This window comes from Pongo abelii, chromosome 8 (assembly GCF_028885655.2).
Source record: "Pongo abelii isolate AG06213 chromosome 8, NHGRI_mPonAbe1-v2.0_pri, whole genome shotgun sequence".
Taxonomy (NCBI): Eukaryota; Metazoa; Chordata; class Mammalia; order Primates; family Hominidae; genus Pongo; species Pongo abelii.
The window spans coordinates 132,213,209-132,232,051 of record NC_071993.2 but is presented as its reverse complement, the minus strand read 5'-3'; the positions used below and the strand labels follow the sequence as shown (position 1 = coordinate 132,232,051).

General features: G+C 49.4%; 1 protein-coding gene across 21 annotated transcripts in view; it reads left to right on the top strand.

Annotated features, from left to right (window-relative positions):
- Positions 1–18,843, top strand: part of CTBP2 (C-terminal binding protein 2) — a 173,530-nt gene that overhangs the window by 4,133 nt on the left and 150,554 nt on the right. The window contains exon 1 of one of the 21 annotated variants that reach the window (XM_024253343.3): positions 5,046–5,511. The exons of the other annotated variants lie outside the window; for them this stretch is intronic. The gene's annotated coding sequence lies outside the window, so the exon portion shown is untranslated. Of the gene's footprint in view, positions 1–5,045; positions 5,512–18,843 lie in introns of those variants that run through there. 21 annotated transcript variants of the gene reach the window in all.

Genomic DNA, 18,843 nt, shown 5'->3' with positions numbered 1-18,843 from the left:
AACGTTTGGCTACTTAAAAACAAACACTACTGCCATTGTAAAAACACACCAGTGCCATACTTGGTGAGATATTTTGGCCTTTTGAGAGTCGGGGCACACCTGTTCCTGTCCCTGCCAAGTTGTGTGTGCTTTCCCTGCCATTGTTAATCTGGTCGTGTACACAAGATGAAACAGTAAAACTTGCTATCTGTATAATTATTAACTAGTTTGTCAGTTACCCTTTCAGAGAATAATCAATAACTTCAGTCTTAACTTTTAAAACTCCAGAAATTTTACTTTTTAAGTCTGGAAAGTGTTTCAAAGAGAGATTAAATGAAACAAACAATTAGCAACAACAAACAACAAAAACAGAAAATCAACCTGCAACTTTTTAGTTTGAGTAGCTAGCTACAAGGTAAAGAAGTGATGAATGAATATAGTATGTACTGAACAAGCAGTGCACTGGATTTTAAAATATTTTTATTGCTACCATTGCTGTTAAAATACAAACAGCTCACACTATTTGAAATCCTTGAGATTCACGGATTGAAAAAAAACCAAAAAGGACACCTCTGAGGGAGCAGCCCTGCTGAGATCTAGCACAAGAATGCCATTTGCTAACAGTTCACTAACATCATGAATCATTTTTGAAAGAAAAGTTATACCCTTTGAACTCAACGCTTTCCCTAAATGGAAAAAATTTAAAGAGTTTACAGCAATGGTAGAATGGTGGCCCCAGTTGTCATTTTTTACCACTGTCATTTCCATAGAGAGGGGCTGTCATCGTAATGTATGTGCGTGCAGCCTGGGTCCCTCTGTTAATCTATCAGGGAAAAGCAGCAGCCCTAGTGTCCTGTGGCCCTGAATCAGGCCACAAATATATATTCATACAGCACATGGTTGGGAAGGGAAATTTATCAGTTGGGCAGGGCAGAGCTCAGGTAATATTTCCACTTTGGGATGGTAGGTCTGTTACACAGGTTGGAACATATTTTTTTAGTAACTAAAAAATGGGAGGGCAGTGTGTCTGTCCCTGAAAAAAGAAGTATTTGTACTTAATGGAAGTGACCCATGTGGTGAAATCTCGGGGTGTCTTTTCCCCAGCAATCTTTCTATGAATTGCTAGGGGAGGAATTGCTTGTGTGAACTTTCCCTGCTGAAAACTTTTAGTGGGCACATGAAATGCTGGAATGGATACATTTTTAGAGACTGTGCGGCCTGGCAGATATCAGTTTTCTCTCTTACAGCTGGTAAGCATGTCTTAATTTACGCTGCTGCGAGTTAAAGTTACAGCACTCCTGGAAAGAAGGGAAAATGCAAGGCTTCTCCTCCCCACCTCATCTTTTGAAGTTAATTTTCATTCAAGTCTGTGTTTGATGGAATATGTATCAAAGACTTATGAAAGGGTTTTTTTTTAATCCTATCTCGGGGTTTGAAAAATTATGTTTAATAATTGCTAAAAACTTCAGAAACATTTTAAAGGTGTTCAGTGGCTCTTTTGATCATGATTTAATGGAGAGTATCCAAAAGCCATCAATGTGACTCTAATGATACTCACAAATTAATGTTTGGGCATAATCTGGAGTTTGCTTTTAGCTATCATTATTAATGTTTAAAGCCTAAATTATGGCTGCACTTGGGCATTCAGAACTTCGCCTGTGAAAAGAAGGGCTTTGCACATTGTGTAAAAAAAAAAAAGTGGGGGGGGGGGAGATTCACAAATGAATACAGAATGTACAATAGGGAGAGAGCCAGGCCATTGTTTGTGTGGAATGTTGACCATGGGAGCCAAGGGCCAGTTTCGCCTTCATTCTTCTAACTGCTGGAAACACAGAAACTTCAGGAGCTGCGGACGGGTTGGGAACCAGGGGGCACATTCATCTGTCTTTGCCGGGCATGGAGATTTGGCCTGCTCCCTTTCCAGAGTTTTTCTTAGAAGGTGGTCTTTTCTGGACTGCCAGGGAATGTCGTGTGCTTTCTCTTCTCAGTAATCTGCTTTTTTGAGGAACGATTTTAACAGCAGATAGTAAGAGTTCCTCAAGGAAAGTAAACAGACCTTTTCTACCCCCTCGAAATGTGATTTTAGGAAATGATATTCAACTTCAGAAAGGAGGCATCTTAACTCACAGGAAGAAGTTGTGTTTATTTTTATTCGTCTCCTGACTTTAAAGTAGTTTTTAATCTGTTGGTAGCATTAGAGAAAATGCTGCTAAAATAAGTTTTTGCTGGATGTTCATGTTTTGCATAGCTGCTGCCGTTTCAGAAAAAGCTCCTCCCCCATTCACAAAGCCCTTCTCCTTCCACGTGGGAGCTGAGGTCCCAAAGTGGAACCAACTCTGTAGCTTAAGGGAGGTGCATTCCTGGCCCCTCACTTTCTAACCCTCACCTTAAGTGGAATATGCAGATAGTATGTAGATCATTAACCATTGTTGGTGCCTGAAGCCTGTTCAGTTTTTTAGCAACTACACTTGGTGAGAACCAGTTGTAGTTTGCATGTGTATATGCCTAGTCCCTCCCTCAGTGAACGTTTTAGAAAGTGATGTGCTTTAGCTGTTTACCTAACTAAATTTAACAGATGGTTGCCTAGAGTTGGTTTAATATTCACAAAAATTGTGATGAAATGGTTGGGATCTTATGAATGGGACAAGTGATGATTTTGGTTCTATAGAGAATTGTGACTTTTGTCCTAGGTAATTAATAGAGGCTTCGTTTCTCCCAAAGATCGGTTAGTGTTTAAAGGATGAGAACCCTGAATAGCTGCTGTTGTCTGCCCCGATCCTGGTGGTGGCCAGCCTTGCCTTTGGTTTTGTTGCCTTCTGTGAGTCCAGAAAAGCCCTGGAGGCACGGGGGTGAGGGGGAGAGGGAGGCCTGGGCTTTTCATCCATGGGGTTCTAAAAATCCTTCTCATTTATAAAATACAAAAATACTTACCTTCCATAGTATTGCTAATTTGTGCTTCCTCCAAAGCTCTCCTCTGATCAGCAGAAATGTGCTTCTTGCATTAAAACAAATCCTTAATTATGACTAAAAGAAACCGTCAGCTGCCTTAAAGATTGTCTGGAAATAGTGGCAATATTTCCGTGTCTCATTCCAGCCCACGTTGTGGCAGAAGCCTGGAAGGGCCACGTTAAAGGATGTGTCACAGAGACAGTGTGTGTAGTTCTTCCTGCAGCACAAGCGAGCTCAGGGCTTGTAAAGTCCAGCTTATCGTGGCTGTGCTCCAGCCATGCCTGAAATCTGGCCTCCAGCAATCTGTCCAGGCCCAGGACAAACAAAAACTTCATTATGGAGTCATGGAATCTGAGGAAGTTTCTCTGGAAGGAACCCGAAGACCTAGACCGTGGAGGGAGATCAACTTCTCTGGCCTAATGGGGCTTTTCTTTTTCCAAGATGGAATTTAAAAATCTCATCTATAAAATGAGGCTAGCAAAGAATCATTTTATGGTGTAAGTGGCCAGAATCTAACCTGGAAGTGATAGTATTGTACCTGCCCCAGGTGTGTGTGTGGCAGGAGGAGGGTGGAGAGGGGAAATGAGAGGGAAGAGTTTGGAGGGGAAAACAGAGCATTCAAGGTTTCTCTGCTGGAGGGGGTGAAAGGCCAGGAGTTTGTGCACCTTTCCTTTTAAATGAACTCTAGCTGTGAGTTTATTATTTTGCTGTTGGATGGTCTTTAGTGCAGTCTAGAAGTACAAACAAAGTCGGCTTATCCACTGCTTGTTCAGGTCCAGGGAAGCCGAGGGAATGGGTGGGGCAGTTCTTGCAAATCCATCTGGATCCTGGACACCCCACTTGGTGTTGCTGCAGCCAGCTCCCAGGCCTGCCCACCTGGAGTACAGCCAGCGCCAGCAGCGGGCAGGGCCCGAGAGAGCTCTTAAAGCCATGTCCCAGGAACGGTTGAGGGAACTGAGAATGTTCAGCCTGGAGTGGAGACACCCCTGGGAAGCCCAACATTGTCCTCTGTGCGGTCATGTGGCCTTACTCTGCTCAGAACAGGGAGGCCTTGCTGTTGGAGCTGCCGGGCCAGATGGGCTGCGTGGGCTCCTGGCACAGGCAGAACTTGGCTGACCATTGGCTCCCAGTGCCAGCCAAGGCTCTGCAAACACCCAAGACCCGGATGGAGACTCAGGCTTTGGGAGCACCTCCTAATGAGCTGGGGAGGATACTGTGTTTTCTTCCCAGTGGGGGTGACCAATAATCTTAAAGTTTTTTCCCTTTCTCCAGACGTTCAGCTGTGGTCCGCACTCTGGATTGCTCTATCTGCCCTGCGGACTGGATAGAGCTAGAGGCTCAGCGTAGATGCCCAGCTGACCTGACATTTCCTACCCATATTTCCTAGTGTTTCAGGAGCATGCAGAGACAGACCTGATTCCTTTATCTCAGGGCTTTCAGATTACAGAGTAGAAGTCACACTAGGAGGGCAATCAATAAAGAGTATATTTTGCTGTACAGATACCAATATGCACATATAAGTGCCTACAAGTAAAATCTGGGAATGTTTTTGATCTTAAAAACATTTCACAGTCATTAATCTTCACGACGCTCCTGCGGGCTGGGTAAAGAGAGCAATTCCTATTTTATGCCAGGAAGAAATATTGAATTGCCTCCCCCAAGTCATAAAGAGGCTGTTTTTCCTCCTTGTTCCTGTGACTCGCGGTGTGGGGGGCCTGGGGCGCCTGGAACCCCTGCGATCCGCTCAGACTGACTCCAGGACGACTTCCGGTGTCCTGCGCGACCTTCTGTTGCGGGGAGGGCCAGCCCGCCACACCTGGCCGCGCTCTACCTGGAGGGGGCGGGGTCTCCTGCATTTCCCGGACCGCGGGGGTGCCCCACCCTGCTGCGAGGACCGGCCTCCTGGCGTCCGGGCTTCCGGGGTCCCAGGGTTCCTGGCTCCCGAGCCCCAGGTGAAGCCCCCTCCATGCCTGGGGTTCGCCCCTCACCTCCCGGCGGGTGGACCTGGAGGCCCCGCCCCCGCGGGCCCGAACACCTGGCGGTGCCGCCTCGCCCCAGCTGTGCCCTTTTCCCCCCCGCAGGGCACCTGGCGGCCCCGCCCTGGCCCCTCCGCGGGCCGCGGTACCTGACACCCCCGGGCCCCCCCACCTCGCGCCTCGCCTTTTCACTTGTAAATGGAGCCGCTTCCCGCCGCGGGGAAGTCGTTGAGAGGTGTGAGAATGGGCCCTGCTCCCCCCTCCCCGTTCCCACTTCCTCCTTCCTCCCGCTGGCCTTTGTGCTGGGCGGGCCCGCTCGGACCCGGGGCGGCGGGGGTCCAGCTAGACGCCGCCTCAAGCCAGCAGGGTCGCGGGCCCCTCTCTGGTCCGCGAGGCCCCGGCAAGGGAGGAGCCTCGAGACCACGCGGGACACCAGGTTGGGCCCCCAGCCCGCACTCGAGGCTCAGAGCAGGGGCAGGGACCTGGTTGCACCAGGCCAGAGCCGCCTCCACCCCGCAGCGGTCGCGGACTCCGGGCGCTCCAGACTTGGGGTCGTGGTGAGGTTCGTTGATTGACTGCGCGATGGTGGCTGAGTTGCAAGCAAACGGTAAACAGCGGCATCATTTCCACTTGACCGGCTTGGGATCTCGTCTCCTGGGCAGTGTTTGGGGGTGGCCACGGTTCTTGGATAACCTTCGAATCTGCGTGTTTTCCTTGTAGTACAAATAGCGCAGTGGCAGTTGCTGTGGGAAACAGCGAGGGCCACTGAGACCTTCAGCAGAACTCCACGTCGAGGACGAGTGACATTTGCGCGCCTCTGCTGCGTTCTCTGCTGTTCACCCCGGCTTCTCCCAACACCTGAAGCCTGGCGAGGCATGTGACTAGAGGTTGTCCGAGCGCAGAGTGGTAGGACGGTGCGATCTGGCCCGTTCGGTCTTGTACTCGTCTTCTCCATGGAGGAATTTCTGTGTTCGCCTCTGTGTTTTGCAGACTTAATTTGGTGCTCCAGAAATTTATGCAGCCATTCAAGTGCGCTCTACCTGTTGTTCAAGTAACTAGAGAGCAACCATTTCTTGAGCACTTACTTAGTGTCTGGCACTAGCTCGCTGGGCCATTGTGTGTTGTTGCGTTATATTTTCACGAGGTGGGGTGATGTCTGAGGAGGCATTTGAGGGACTTGCCTGAGTGGATTGGGCATGACTCCGTGGTGGGAGAAGGAACTCCTTCCTGCGTGGGGTGAGCCTCTTTCTTTGCCCACCCTGAAATTAAAGTTCAGGGGAGGTGGAGGTGAAAGACTTTCCCGGAGCCGACCTGTTTTCAAATGAACTCAGATACAGGTATCTTTCTCTCAGGCCCAGAGTTGCTTTCCAGGACATAGAGCTATGAGAAGTCAGCCCTGTTTTATGAGTGATCATTTTGATAGGAAGTCATAATCCAATGCCACGGAGGGGTTTCTAGATCACTTCCTGCTCTAGGACGTTTTACATTCACTGCACTTTTGGAGTGAATATTCAGAACAGCATGGCTCCTATTTGGAAGCCTGAGGCAGGCCCCGTTGAATACATGGGTCAGACTCTCTGGATCACAGACTCACTATGTCCAGGAAAAGGCCAGACACCTGCCTTGAGATCAGCTCTCCAGCCCTGGCCAAGCACAGCGCTGTCCTCACAGAGGCACAGGTGATAGTTAGTCACTGTTTTACCAATGAAGAGTCAGGGCCAGGGAACTTAGGTAATTAAGTCTAGCTAGTTACTACCAACTTCGCCCGGCTCTGGCTTCTCTGTGGCTGACAGAGGCTTCTTGTGGCCTTTGACTGGGACACGGGAATATCTGGGGATGGGTTTGCCACACTAACCAAGACTAGACTCCTTTTTTCCTCCCAAGCTCAGTTTCTCCCTTGCCCTCATCTGTGTGTCTTTGATGCAACACCTCCCCACACTCCAAGAGCGCATGGGCACACTCTCCTGGGGTTATGTGTGTGGCTTTCACGGTGCTTAGGGTTTCATGTGGTAAAATTGGATTTAGTGGCCAGGTATCATTTCATCAATAGGTAAGACCATGTTTGTGGTCTGGGATAGTGTGATCTCAGCTGCCCTCCACCCCCACCCCCGTCTCCCTTGAGGGAGGGCTTGGGTCCATGGGATGCACCCCTCCCCGACTCTGGTTGCCTTTGGCTTTCAGCTGGAGCCATATGCACACCTGAAATAGGATCTGGTTTGTGGGTTCCACGTTGGGGAGTTGGGGGTCAAGAGACAGGGAAGATGCTTAGGATTTCTCCTAACTGGGATAGTCTGCACCACTCCTGTGAAAATCAGGGAGAAACTAGGTTTTGCCAGGTGAACTTCCTTTGGGTCGCTCCCCTGCGTTTGTGTGGTGTGGGCCTTAGAAAGGAATTTGAATTAATACACCTGAACAAAGGGAACAGCCTTCTTTTCAAAGAGGCTATCAGAGAACTGACAGGGAATGGCACAGAGTTGGGTGTGCCTTCAAATCAGAGACCAGCCCCGCTTGGGTGATTAACTCACCGGAAGAGTACCCGGAGCAGGTGATGCGGGAGCTCCCAGGTTGACCTTGGCTTTCCATAGAGGGTAAGGTCCCCACAAGGTGGAGGTTTTCCTGAAAAACAGGCTTTTCCTTATAAGATTACCTTCCTGTTCTACAACCCTTCTCTTCTTTTCGTGAACACGTGTGTGCTTGTGAGCACATGTGTATTCTGGAAATCCTTGGTCTCCGCTGGGGCTCCGTTGGGACCGGGGGTGGTATGGATGTGGGGTGCCCCGCGCCTCCATCTTGGCCTTTGGATTCTGCTCTGTCTTGTGGATGACTCAAGGAAGTGCTGGGAGGAGTCTCTTGACAAATCAGTCATGTGAGTCCCGGTGTCCTGGCTCATCTCCAGCTTGGGTATGATTAGAGTCAGCCTATTTTAAGTGCCCCCTGCAGTTTTTAAACAGGTCTCCATTCCGCTTCACTCCACCTGGAGGAGGGTGGTGGGGCTAGGATCATCCCTGGGCCAGCCCTCTCCTTTCCGTGGTGCCTCACTGGGACACTGAGAAGGGGGAAGCTGCTTTCTCAGAGGCTGTTGCTTGGAAAGTGGCGTCTAAGCATGAGAATGACTGCGGCGTGCAGGTTCCCATGAATGGTCATTTCCTGTGAGCCGGGCCTTGTGAGTGGTCTTCCAGAGCCCATGTCGTGTCTGTGGTGTGTCCCCTGTCCTGTTCCAGGTTTCAGGGATCCTTTGCGCTGGGCAGAAGATCCACTGAGCTGGCATCCAGGTTCCTCCAGCAGAACACGGCGCAGTGGTGGACCTGCCGCAGCTCTGAGGCTAGCGAGCCAGTTTTCCCCAGCACCCTGTTTCCCAGCCTTGGCATCTGCAGAGTGTCCATTCTCCTTGCTCCTCCACGGCGCGTGCTTTTCACTCAGGGTTGAGGATTCTTTTTCCTCCACTTGCACACATCGTTCTCATTTCTCAACTAAGCCTAGGATTAAGAATGAGGCTTCAACTCACAAAAGCCAGGAGATTTCACAATTAAAGTTGGAATTGTGTCTGCAGGGATGTCTTCCTCAGCATTTAAGGAAGGCCTTGAATAATGGGTAATTTTTTTCTATCCTAATTTGGCCACATGCCTCCAAATAGTGGGCAAAGGAAGACGCTCCTGTGGTAAATTCGGGAGTGTCTTAGTTGAGGCTGTCATGTCCGCAGAGGATGAAGGGAGGGGGGTTATGACTCAACCCAGTTGTGCTTTTGGGTCCCTGGTTGTGTCCCAGTCAGGCCTGAGAGCTTAGAAGTAAATCCCATATGTTACTTGGTCCCTCAGAGCAGTCTTTTAAAATATTTCTCAGCAAGGAAGCTTAAAAAGGAGTTTTCTTTCCTAATTCTCTTTTGTCTTCTAGAGCAGCGAGCAGGCTGGGAGGGGGAGCCTGGGTTCACTGTGGTTAGTGGGAAGGGAGCTGCAGCAGCACATGGACCACCTTTTTGGTCACGCCCGCAGCTGGGAGTTTTGCAACCTGGTGGTTACTTGGCATGTCAGGGTCCTGGCTCAGATCCAAAGTTTTGCTCTAGGGGCCCCGGCAGCGCACTTTGAAAGCGCTGAGCTAACTGCTGTGCTCACTTTGGTGGCTGGTGACGAGAGAGGTCCCACTGGAAGGTCGTGAATGTCTTTCTTCCTTTCAAACACTGAGGCTGGGCCCCAGGAGAGATGGTCCTGCCCTCCTAGAGCTTAGTAGAGGCAAAACAAGGAAGTGTGGCAAAGAAGGGATGGAAAGAAGTGCTGGACTTCTCTCCCACACTGGGAAGCCTTTGCAAAGGGCTTCAGCTTCTGAATCTGTAAAGTGAGGGTAAGGAGAGGGTGTGTTGTAAGGATTCGATGAAGTAATGTTTATAAAGCCTTTAGAACTGGCCTGACGTACCGTATGTGTTTGTTAGAATTTTTTTTTTTTTTTTTTTGAGATGGGGTTTCACCGTGTCGCCCAGGCTTGGAGTGCAGTGGCGCAATCACAGCTCACTGCAGCCTCAACCTCCCGGGTTCAAGCAATTTTCCCATCTCAGCCTCCCAAGTAGGTGGGACTACAGGTACATGGCACCACACCTGGCTAGTTTCTGTATCTTTTGTAGAGATGGGGTTTGCCATGTTGCCCGGACTGCTCATGAACTCCTAAGCTCAAGTAATCCTCCCTCCTTGGCCTCCCAAAAGTGTCGGGATTACAGGTGTGAGCTGCCAAGCCTGTCATGGTGCTGTGTTAAAAATACCTGGAAGATGTCGTGCCCTGTGGTAGGGAAGGGGAGTGGCTGGTGGGGTGGCTTAGTTTGGGAGCATTGATTAGTCTTCTCGTTGATTCCTGGGGCCCAGAGCAATGAACTGAAAACTGTTCACGAGGTTAATTTTAGTCTGTGGGATGTTACTATGTATTAGGTCACTCCAAGAAACGCTCAGTAAAATATTTACTTTCTATTTAAGACCTACTTTCTCTTCCTGGAGAAGGAAGAAAAAAACTGCCTTGCCTGATGGGCAGCCAGGGTGGGGGCCCAGAGCCTGCTGCCCCAGCCGCCCTGCCCAGGTGAAGCCTGTTGAGAAGGGTGGCTCAGGTTTGAATTCTCCACTGCTGAGGCCTCAGTACCATCTTTATAGAGTACATAAACCACAGTAAACGTGGGCATGACAGTCCACATTCCGAGGAGCGTATTTGTTCAGGAAAAGGAACTGTGTCTGCCCTTCCCTCTGTGCACACGTCATCATAGCTCCCTTCACCCTCCCAGGTCCCTGAGGAGTGGGTGCGTTTGCCGGTCAGTGGCCAGGGCTGTCGACTTGCTTGGTGGTATCCTGTTTGGTTTCTTGTGGGTCCTCAGTCAGTAGCAGCTGTGGTAACTGGACCAGGTGCAGCTGGGTGGCAGATCTGCTGTGAGTGTTTGAGCATGTTCCTGACCCCAGGCCCTGGCAATGGGGTGGTAATTAATCATCTCCTCCTAGGATATTCATTCACAGATACTGACTGAGCACCCACTAGGGGCCAAGCACAGTACGCATGTGCGTACAGCATCACCAAATGTCTTCTGATTGAAATGTTCAAATATCTTTTCTCCGCCCAGCCAGTGTTAACTGCTCTGTGCTTCCTGTGGGGCTCCAGGTGTGAATAGTAGGTCATGCGCGTGAAATGGCAAGGTGGGGTAAGGAAGATGCCTGTCCGGCAGACAGTTTGTCACCTTCAGGGTGAGCTGGTTATTTCATGAACCAGCAGTTTCTTTGGATTCAACTCATGCTATTAAAAAATCTCACTTGGGGGCCGTGTGGGGTGGCTCCTGCCTATAACCCCAGCACTTTGGGAGGCCGAGGCAGGTGGATCACCTAAGGTCAGGAGTTTGAGACCAGCCTGGCCAACATGGTGAAAACCCTGTCTCTACTAAAAATACAAAAAATTAGGCATGCGTGGTGGCACGCACCTGTAATCCTAGCTATTTGGGAGTCTGAGGCAGGAGAATTGCTTGAACTCTGGAGACAGAGGTTGCAGTAAGCCAAGATCGTGCCATTGCATTCCAGCCTGGGCGACAGAGCAAGATGCTGTCTCCAAAAAAAAAAAAAAAAAAATCTCACTTAGGGCCGGGCTCACGCCTATAATCCTAGCACTTTGAGAGGCCGAGGCGGGCCAATCACCTGAGGTCAGGAGTTCAAGACCAGCCTGGCCAACATGGCAAAACCCTGTCTCTTCTAATTGGTTTTGGAGAAATTGGTTTTGCAGATTATATTTTAGTCTCTTCTAGAAATACAAAAATTAGCCAGGTATGGTGGTTGGCACCTGTAATTCCAGCTACTCGGGAGGCTGAGGCAGGAGAATCACTTGAACCCGGGAGGCGGAGGTTGCAGTGAGCCGAGATCGTCCCATTGCACTCCAGCCTGGGCGACAAAAGCGAAACTCTGTCTCAAATTAAAAAAAAAAAAATCTCACTTGGAAAAGCAAAATGGTCCTTGGAAATGCCCTTGGGAAACTACCCATGCTGGAATGCAAGGGCATCTCAGCTGGCCAGGGACCAGGGGTCTGGGGCCAGAATGTCATATTCTTCAATTGCAAATCCTGGAGAGTGTGCACAATGAATAAGATGTGGGTGCATGTGGGAAGTGCTCCCACGCTAGCTGTTTGTTACCATTATTATTATTAGGGACGGTGGTGCTGGTGGTGGTGGTGATAGGAGTAGGATTCATGGCAATCCCAGTAGTTATGGTGGCATGAATGTCATTGAGAAAGAAAAATCCTCCCGTCAACTGTGCCTTCTTCTTCCTAGCAGGGAGTGTCTGTTTGTGCCCTGTTTTATCAGGAGGGAGCAGATAAGTGCTAGCAACCTTCTCTGGCCCCCTGCCCTGCCCTGCCCTACCCTGCCCCAAGGGACAGCAGATACCTTTAATACTACGAAGCTTGGGGGAGGGCTTGGTGGTTTTCACGAGTGACTCAGTCAGTCCCCAGAGAGGCCCTGGTACCTGGGGTTGGGGGTGCTCAAAAGGATGGCTTCTGGAGCAGGGGGTCCCCAAGGCACCCCTGGCCAGGAGTCTCCTGAGGGCCCCACCCTTCGTCCCGATGGAGAAGCCCTAACATCTGTATTTTTAGCCACCTCCTCCAGGAGGTGCCTGATGCAGCCAGCCCGAAACCTGCCAACAGCAGCACACAGACTGGCTTTCTTCAAAAACAAACCACTCCCCCAACACACACCCACACACTTGAGGCTAGTTATTGAACATTTGGCATGAAAAATGGTCGAAAGAAGATTTTATATAACTCAAATAACCCACTAAATTATTTGAAACTTGGAATATGGATTTCTGCTGTACTCATCCTCATTCTTTGAAGAGGGATTCTCCACCCTCCAACATTACCAGGCATTCCCAGGAAAGCAGGGGAAATTTCCTGGGTGTCTGATAAAATTGGAGCCAGTTCCGTATTCAGATGCACTTGACATTTCACTCTTGACCGGGCAGCAGTGTGTATTGAGATGAGGCTGGGCAGTGTCAGAGCATACCTGCTAGAAAAGAAATTGGTTTTGCAGATTATATTTTAGTAAAATCTGAACTGCTCAGTGAAGCACACTATTACAGTCTATGTACACAAGTCAAAGATGGATGCCACAGAGTCGATGTTTTTAACATTGGCCCGTGTGAGCGAGAACATGGATCAGCAAAAGGTGCATTTACCTCCCACTGCAGGTAAATATGCTTAACCTTCAGGAGCGCCCCCGAGGCCCTCACTTGTGCCTCTAGCCTGTTTCATCATGATGCAAGCCGATTTGGGAGTGATACCTACTGTTTTAGAACTGAGAGTGAACTCGTTTTGTGGCAAATCCTTTTTATCTTGATCGGGGAATTTATTAATTAGTAGGCTTCAGCGAGGCTGATAACCTAGCTTGTTTCTGTTTGCAGAAGTACTTTGTTACACATTGGCTTATTTTATTTTTAGTAACAACCCTGTTGTGAGGCAGTGCGATTATTTCCCACTTGAGGAATTGGCAAGCCGCGTAGACTGGGCTCACAGTTAATTAATGATCAAGCGAGATCCGAACTGGTTCTCCTCCACCAATACCAGGCTGTCTAGAGAATGGTTGTGTATTCACATAACCCTATTCTAGGGATGAGCAGGTGTGTGCAGATTCGAAGGCCAGAAGGGAAGCAGGAGAATCCAGTTTCAAGAGTCTGGAGCCTTTGGCGGGAGTCCCCCATGTTGAAAGGTGAACTTGAAAGAGCATCCACGGGTGTCCTTAGATGAAGAAGGATTTAAGGGACTCTGTTTGCCCCTTGATATGAGGTTTGTAACTGGGGTCTTGGGCAGAAAGGAATTGCTCTTCTTGGTTTGAGTGACTGCTTTCTGGGGAGCGTCTGGGTGCTTTTTGAATTGCATGCAGAGCCATTTATGGTGAGAGAAATTATGACCTGACTAATTGGCCCAGGGCTAGGTGTTTTGGAGCTCTGCAATGAGGCCTCTGTGCAAGGAGCTTGTCTGCTTGAATATGGAAAGTGATAGTCTTTGGGGCCCTGGCAGTTTCTTTTGGGGCCACTTTTGGACTTGAGTTAGCAAAGAAATGACTTTATGATTTATGGTGTTTATGAAGAATACCTATCCGTTTTCACATAGACATCTTAATAGAGATTAAATACAAAATAAAGTGGAATACATGAACGGAGATATTCCCATAAGAAATATTGTAGTTTTAGGCAGTGTAATTATGTTTTGTACACTTCCTGATTAAGCAGTTATGCATTACTGGGGAAACTACCTTTTAGAGATTTAGAAAAGCTTTAGAATTTAGTAAATCAAATAAAAATAGGTATACAGTATTTTAGACATAGGGTTTAAACATGTTACATGGTGTGATAATGCAGTGCCATTGGGGTGAATTTTTTCTTTTTTTGAAATGGAGGCTCACTGTGTAGCCCAGGCTGGAGTGCAGTGGCGAGTAATCCGCTCACTGCAACCTCCCCCTCCCAGGTTCAAGCAGTTCTCCTGTCTCAGCCTCCCAAGTAGGTGGGATTACAGCACTCCCAGCTAATTTTTGTATTTTTTAGTAGAGACAGGTTTTCACCATGTTGGTCAGGCTGGTCTTGAACTCCTGACCTCAGGTGATCTGCCTGCCTCAGCCTCCCAAAGTGCTGGGATTACAGGTGTGAGCCACCATGCCTGGCTGGTTGAGGTGAATTTGCTTCTTCTGAACATTGCCTGTGGAATGAAGGTGCACCCCTACTGTGTGCAGGATGTCGTGGGGGGCTGCCGGGCTGCAGGGAAGAAGAGCAAGGAGCGTTTATCTGAAGTTCAGCAAAACAGTGGTGGATTTCCGCGAGCTGGGGTGGGCAGAGGTGGCCACGTTAGGTTTGGAGTTAGGCTGAAGGGGGTGTGCTGAGGCTAAATGTGGGAGAGGGCACCCAAGGTAGGAGCCTTTCAAGTTCGCATGTCCTTTCAGCTCCCATGTCCTGGCCACTAAACCACGGGAGGTAACGAAGTGATTTTCCCTGAGTAAACCGTCTGGAGTGGAGCTGCATCTCAGGCAGCCTCTGCGAGCAGGTGCTCCACAGAATCCTTCCTCCTGGTGTCTTCTGGGTGTTGCTGATTTCAAGGAAGCCTGGTGGGGTGTGTGCTGGCTCAGCCACCCCTCAGTTGCAAAGCTCTTGGGGGCCGCAGAGGATTTCACAGTTCACTGCATAAAGCAAGTCGTTTAATTTTATCATTTGCTTTTTGAGAGGGATCAAGTTTTCAAAATCCTATGTAGAAATAATTTATATACAGTAAAACACCCTTTAGCATGCAGTTCTGCAAGTCTTGACAATCGAGGCGTCGCCACCGGGTGGTTGTGGAACCATCCCATCACCGAGGAAAGTTCTCTGTGCTCCTATGGAATTCATGCCTCCCCACCCTGACTCCCAGCCTCTAGCCACCACTAATGAAATCACTCCTTTTTGATAGTAGAAGGGCCAGCCTAGGAAGTGTGAGGAGTTTGGTAGATGCTGGTGTGATGCTGGTGTGAGAGGCCAGTAATTTCCAGGACACTTGTAATATCCAAGGATTATGCATGAGCCCCAGGGGTGCTCTGGTCACAGCAGATGGACTTGGCTTGGATGACACCCCCCCTCTCCCCAGTGCCATCCTAGGGTTGCCTGAGACTCCAGGAGCTTGGCTCGTCTGGACAGGTTGGACCAAAAGCCAGTCACTGCAGTCTGAGTCTTGCCTGAAACCAGCAGATAACCACCTCCTCCGCAAAGTAGGCAAACCGCCCCCGTCCCCCGCAAACCCAAGAGTGGGCAGTTCTGGGCCACACTTGCAGGCCCTGGTGCATCTAAGGCCATGCTCCCTGGGCTCCCCAGGGACACTCACAACAGCTGCCTCTCCACACTGTGTCCCACCAGCCCCTCTTGGAAAGTGCCTGGGAACAGGTGCCTCTTCGTCCACCATAGCCACTGGCTCCAGGTCCAGAGGGTCTGTGAGTGACTGCCAGGCCAGGGCCGCTTTCTCCTTTGTGGGGGAAGTGGCTTTGGAGGGAGCCGGGCAGTGTGCTAACCGTGTGCATGTCGTGTGTTTGCCACGTGCTCACTGTGTACTTGCTGTGTGCTTGCTGTGTATTTACTGTGTGCTTACCGTGTGTTTGCTGTGTACCTGCTGTGCATTTGTGATATACTTGCTGTGTATTCACTGTGCGCTTGCCATGTGCTGTGTATATACTGTGTGCTTGCCATGTGCTTACTGTGTGCTCGCTGTGTACCTGCTGTGCATTTGCCATGTATTTGCTGTGTGTTTACTGTGTGCTTGCCATGTGCTTACTGTGTGCTCGCTGTGTACCTGCCGTGCATTTGCCATGTACTTGCTGTGTATTTACTGTGTGCTTGCCATGTGCTTACTGTGTATATACTGTGTGCTTGCCATGTGCTTACTGTGTATTTACTGTGTGCTTGCCATGTACTTACTGTGTGCTGTCTCCCTGCTTGCTGTTCCGTGCTCCTGTGACTCCTGGGTGGTCTGGGGTGGTTGAGTGCCCTCAGGTCCCCATTTGTTTTCCTGAAGGTAGAGGCCAGTCAGGATGGCCACCTTCTTGTGGTCAAGAAGGGTGGTTTGTGGAAAGCCCAGAGGAATGAGAGCTTCTGAGGTGGGGAAGGTCAGCTGCCCCGAGGCTGGGGCCGGCCCTGAGGGTAGATGGCCATGCTTGCAGTCCTGGGCTCCACTTCCAACCCTGCCAGCTCCTTATGCGTTAAATAGGACGCTAGTCGCTAGTTCCTCTCACAGGAGGAGGTAATGAGAAGGCGCTGGAGGCTTGTGCCCAGGTGCCCAGCAGACGAGATGCTTGGCAGGAAGTCCCTATTGCACTCTGGGATATGAGCTGCAACTGACTCATTGCTTCATGGTTTTTGTTTTTATTTTTATTTATTCTTTTTTTTTTTTTTTTTTTTGAGACAGAGTCTCACTCTGTTACCCAGGCTGGAGTGCAGTGGTATGATCTCAGCTTACTGCAACCTCTCCTCTGCCTCCCAGGTTCAAGCGATTCTCCTGTCTCACCCTCCCGAGTAGCTGGGATTACAGGCAGTCTGTCAGGCCTGGCTAATTTTTGTATTTTTAGTAGAGATGGGGTTTCACCATGTTGGCCAGGCTGGTCTCAAACTCCTGACCTCAAGTGATCCGCCTGTCTCGGCCTTCCAAAGTGCTGGGTATGCAGGCATGAGCCACCGCGCCCAGCCACTTAGTGAATTTTAATATTCTTTTTTTTGTTTTTTTGAGACGGGGTGACACTCTGTCAACCATGCTGGAGTGCAGTGGTGTGATCTTGGCTCACTGCAACCTCCACCTTCTGGGTTCAAGTGATTTTCCTGCTTCAGCCTCCTGAGTAGCTGGGATTACAGGCGCCCACCGCCATGTCCAGCTAATTTTTATATTTTTTGTAGAAATGGGCTTTTGCCATGTTGGCCAGGCTGGTCTCGAACTCCTGACCTCGGGTGATCCACTCACCTTGGCCTCCCAAAGTGCTGAGATTACAGGCGTAAGATACTGCACCCGGCCCTTAATATTATTTTCTTTCAGTTGGGAGAAACTTGAAATGAGTCTTGGAATTTAAAAAATTGTTAAGTGGGGGTCACTGCATTTGCTGATTTTCTGGTCGTTGCCCGAAATGTCCTTTTGGAGCTCATTCTTTGTCCCCTTCCCTCATCACATCAGTCAGGCTGAGGGCAGGTGGAAGCGGCAGTCATCGTGATTGGCCAGCCCTGACTGGCATTCCCGTGGTCTCGGTGCATCTCGTATGCATGCATTTGCAGTATGAGAAAACCCTTTGATGCCTTTGAGCTCAGACTAAATGTGACCTTGATTCCTGGCCTGAAATTAATGTCTAAGCATTCTTGGCTTCTTCTGGGTGGTCGTCTGTGAACAAACTGCCATGCAGTGAGTGTGATGGAAACATACCCTCCAGGACATACATAGCTTAGCAGATTTCAGCAGGGCTTCCCAGTGTAGTGTGAGGACACTCAGGTGCATGGGGTTAGTAGCTGAAAAGTGGGTGGACACCCCATCGTGTCCTTCTTAAGGGTTCAGGGACAGTTCAGCAAGGGTTGGGGAAGGGGTGTGCTAGATGCTGAGTGGAAGTTGCGAATGTGTCTGGCCACCGGTCTGCTTTCGGATGGTGAGAGCAAAGTTCTTTACTGTCTGGAAAGGTGATCTGGGGACCTTTTCACACAGGTCACCAGGCACCTGTGCTCTGTGATGTGCAGCTGTGAGCACAGTAGGGCCGTAGTTCTAGGCAGCTACAGGGCCTCATGGTGTCCTGGATACAGGATGCTTTCCCAGGACCCTTCTGGGGCTCCACATCTATCTCCACACTTTGGGTGGGGAAATTGCTTCCCTTGGGTGGATCCAAAAATTCCAGCTGACTTGGAGGGAAGTGAGTTGAGAGCCCCTCCAGCGGTGCTTGTTCAGGTGAGTAGCTTTTGCTATTACATGCCCAGGCCCAGCTGGCCTAGACTGGAAGCTCCCAGAGTCCAAAAAACAGGGGCTAATGAACAGTCGAGAAAAAAACAAGGCAGACAGTCTTTTGGGGGTGTGCAGTATTAGATCACTTTGAAAGGGGACCACTTAAGAAAATCCTCTGCCCTCATTCAAGAATATTAGAAATACATTAATTTGGTAGAATAATTATAATAGTAGCTACCATCTTTTTTTTTTTTTTTTTTTTTGAGGCAGTCTAGCTCTGTCATGCAGACTGGAATACAGTGGTGCAATCTCGGCTCACTGGAACCTCTGCCCCCCGGGTTGAAGCAATTCATGCCTCAACCTCCCGTGTAGCTGGGATTACAGGTGTGCGCCACCACACCCGGCTAAATTTTGTATTTTTAGTAGAGACAGGGCTTCACCATGTTGGCCAGGCTGGTCTCGAACTCCTGGCCTCACTCAAGTGATCTCCCCACCTCAGCTTCCCAAAGTGCTGGGATTACAGGCATAAGCCACCTCGCCTGGCCAATCGTATCTACTGTCTGTTGAGTGCCAGGAATGTGCCAAGCAGGGAAGATGGAGATGTATTTGGTGGATGCATAATAGTAATGGCTAATGCGTCGCTCACAGGCTAGAGACAAAGTAGACTCAGAGAAGCTCAGTGACTTTCCCAGGAACACACAGCTCTTTGGCAGCTGCTGTATGGAAACCACAGTGGGACTCATCAGAAGCCAGTTCCTTTCCACAGTTAGCCGAGTGAAGAGACGGACGGGCACAGGTATGTTTGGAGTTCTTAAGTTCATCATCTCGCACCCAAGAATCAAGGTCGCAGGGTGAAGCTCTGTAGTTCCGGAGCCTGAAAGGCATTTGACGTCCTGGCTGGAAATATACATTTTTGTTTTACATTTATTCAGGTAGTGGTTTGCTGGTCTGATTTTTTTTTTTTTTTTTTAAACTATTTGGCTTGGAGAAATTTTCCCTTTGGTTACGGTAATTACCCTTTCCTGAT